General features: G+C 40.5%; 1 pseudogene; it reads left to right on the forward strand.

The window, feature by feature from the left end:
- Positions 1 to 1,092: 1,092 nt before the first annotated feature.
- LOC122305846 lies at positions 1,093 to 3,682 on the forward strand (annotated as a pseudogene).

Genomic DNA, 3,682 nt, shown 5'->3' on the forward strand with positions numbered 1-3,682 from the left:
CGGTTAAATGCATGGATTATATGCTGGAGAAAAGTGTAGGATGAAAAGCTTTTTTTTTTTTTTTTTAAGAAAAAGTCAGGGCTCCATGTACGAGAGGAGTCCCTACTCCAATTTTATTAAAAATCCTTATTTATAGCGGAGGAAAACCGTGATTACAACCTGACGCATGGGGGATACAAAAAACCAAAACCCATGCGTAAAAAAACCTTAATAACCAACACATTCAAATACAAAGCCAAAAGAAAAAACAAGAACCTAACTCAAAACCAACCGATGACATGACAACCTGCAAAAAACAACAAGCCAGCCAAAATGGAGCATATAACAAAACAAATAGAAAGAACTTACCAAGCATAAACCTTACGAAACCTTTAAGTAAGGAAGGCCCAACTTATCCATGCGAATAAGGCCTCTTAAAAAACTGGGCAACTTCTGATCACCAGACCAATCAGAGTTCAAACCCTCAGCACCACTCTTTACTAAAAAATCACAACTGCATTACCTTCACGAAAAATGTGAGTCACAGTATAAACCATACAAGTAAGAAAAGTATGTAGATTTTTCCAAAAATCTTCTAGATACCAGTTGGGACAAGCATCCTTGGTGATCCAATTAACCAGGATGAAAAGCATGAAAAGACAAAGGATGAGAATCCTTTCAGAATGAAACAGGGATATGCTGGTTCAACTTTGAGCTCATCTTTGTCGGATACTTCGTACTTTCTGTACTCGACCTGCCGTTACACCATGGATATAAACCATAAAGTTTTTACTTTTTAGGGTGGCTTCTTTGAGCAGCTGGTAATGATAGTTTAAGAAATTCTGAAAACCATGGGGTACTTAAAAATTAGTGTCCGAATCTTTAAATGCTCCATTTCATAAATAGCGAACGTTTGTGTTGTAGATTCCAAATGGGACTTTATAAAGTGGTCACCCTCATGAACAGTGTCTGCTGATTGATTAGGAGAATTTTACGAGTTATAAAAACGGGGGGGATAAAATCGTTCTCTGCCGGCACTACATTTTCGAATTTTTGTTCGAGTCGAACGGCCTATACTCTAATCATATATTGCCAAGTCAAAAGCAAGCCAATTGGCACTTCAACAATTCCGGCAATCGCTTAATCCATTGTACTTTCCTCCTCGTTCCCCAATCCCAACCATTTCCAGAGCCATCTTGTATTTAAAACTTCATGTTCTCCCAACAAGATCGTTCTCTAGGCCTGTTTGCATGAAATCTCAAGATCGTACACAAATGAATCGAGTTTTCATCTGGGTGATCTTCTTTTCCTTTTTCCTCATCCTTCATATGACAAATTCTGTGGAGGACGAGGTTAAGAACTCACTCATATACTTTCTTTCCAAACTCTCCAACAATAATGTGGATCCAGGGCTCAATTTTCTTTGGAACTCAACCTGCAAGGACCAGTGGCGTGGTGTCTTCTGCGATCGTCGAAATGCTTCTGTGACAAAGTTACTTCTTTACTCGCTAAATCTCAATGGAAGTCTTGATATCACTTCTCTTTGTAACACGGAGTCCCTTGCACTTCTTTTTGTAACACGGAGTCCCTTTGCTGCATTTCATAATGTTCTAGCCCTCGATGGCAACAGTATTGACGGAGGAATCCCAGCTGAGATTTCGAACTGCAAGCAACTCACTCGCTTGCACTTAAGTGGGAAACAATTTTTTGGAAGCCTTCCCAGTTCGCTTGCCATGTTGGGTAATCTAAATGTTGCGCACTCCGACCTGTCTAAAATCACTCAGACGATATTTAAATGGTTTAACAAATTGTTTACATCTACTGGAATCTCTTTTACTGAATTTATACGAGATTATAAAAAATTCTATAAATTTCTCTCACTCTCTCACGTCCTTCTCTTCTCTCTGTTTTTCCACTACTATTACCCAACTGAGCTCTCCCTTTTATAGGAGAGAGCATCTATGAAAACTGATTTCGGTGCTGTAATTTGTCGGAGATTGGGGCGTCATCTACTGTAGACACTGTAGGTGGCGCCTAATATGCCAAATTGGAAAATGTTACTAAAATGGTTTCACACTGCAGGTGGTTTTCACACTAAAAGGACTGGATATTTCGAACAATAACGTCTCTGGTGAGTTGCCAGAGTTGTCCCGGATTTCAGGTCTGACAATGCTCCTCGCTCAAAACAACCATCTGAGTGGGAAGATACCCAAGTTTGACCTCTCCAGTTTTGACGTTTTCAACGTTTCCGACAACAACTTAAGCGGCCTTAATCCAGATGTGGGCGGCCGATTCTCTGAAAATAACTTCTTGGGCAATCCTGAAGTATGCGGAGATCCATTGCCAAAGAATTGTTCATCCCTCCCACAGGAATCAGACGACAAACCAAAGAGTCCCCCAACCAGTCAGATTCTTATGTACTCAGGCTATATAGTAGTGGTCTTGGTTTGTCTCGGGCTGATCGTTTTCAAGCTGTGCAAAAAAATAGATAGAGAAGAGGAAGAGGAGGTTGGTGCAAAGATGAAGGTAGTAGAAGTTGATGATAGTATCAGAAGGCACGGCATAATATCAAATGAGGACAAATCAGGTGTGAGCAGGTCAGAATATATGGATACCATATGAAAGTACGTTGGTTTCCTCCTCGCTGATGGTCCTTGAAAGCCCTGCTGTGAATGGACTAAAATTCGAAGATTTGCTCAGTGCTCCAGCCGAATTGCTTGGAAGAGGAAAGCACGGTACCCTTTATAAGGTCATATTTGAGAATGGGATGAATTTAGTTGTCAAAAGGATCAAGGATTGGATAATTTTAAGCAATGAATTTAAGTAGAGGATTCAAAGGATGGACCGAGTGAAGCACCCAAACGTACTGCCTGCTCTTGGTTATTATTGTTCCAAAGAGGAGAAGCTTTTGGTCTATGAATATCAGGAAAATGGAAGTCTATTCAGGCTTCTTCATGGTAAATATCACGCTTGCAATACCTTCTTTTATCTTTGTGTAGTTACTGTACTTACACTGTCATGATTCTGTATTGTTTGATATCTCTTGTATCGTGCTTGCTCTCAGCCTCATGAGAACTTCATCTACTTTTTTATTTTTTTGCCTTATATTTTTTAGGTTTCTAAAGTGCTAAATATTATACTCAGGAACCCACACGAGCCAAAAATTTGACTGGCAAACAGACTGGCTGTTGCAGCTAGTATTGCCGAGGCATTAGCTTTCATGCATCAAGAACTGAAAGAAGATGGGATTGCCCACGGTAACTTGAAATCCTCAAACATCTTGCTGAATAGGAACATGGAGCCTCGCATAAGTGAATATGGTCTTATGGTGATGGATACCCAAAATGGCTCATCTCTTCCCAACGCTGCTAGGACCAATAATGCTTTCAGAGCCTTCAAAGGAGACATTTATGGATTGGGTGTTATTCTTCTCGAGCTTCTTACTGGAAAGCTGGTGCAGAATAATGGAGTTGACTTGGCTGACTGGGTTCTCTCGGTTGTTCGAGAGGAGTGGACTGTTGAGGTCTTTGACAGGTCCCTGATCTCAGAAGGTGCAAGTGAAGAAAGGATGGTGAACTTGTTGCAGGTGGGGATTAAATGTGTTAATCAAACCCCGGATGCAAGGCCAAGCATAAACCAAGTTGTTGTCATGATCAACACCATCAAAGATGAAGAAGAGAGATCCATATCTTTTGACGTTTGA

The sequence above is a fragment of the Carya illinoinensis genome, chromosome 3, assembly GCF_018687715.1.
Source record: "Carya illinoinensis cultivar Pawnee chromosome 3, C.illinoinensisPawnee_v1, whole genome shotgun sequence".
In the NCBI taxonomy this organism is placed as follows: domain Eukaryota; kingdom Viridiplantae; phylum Streptophyta; class Magnoliopsida; order Fagales; family Juglandaceae; genus Carya; species Carya illinoinensis.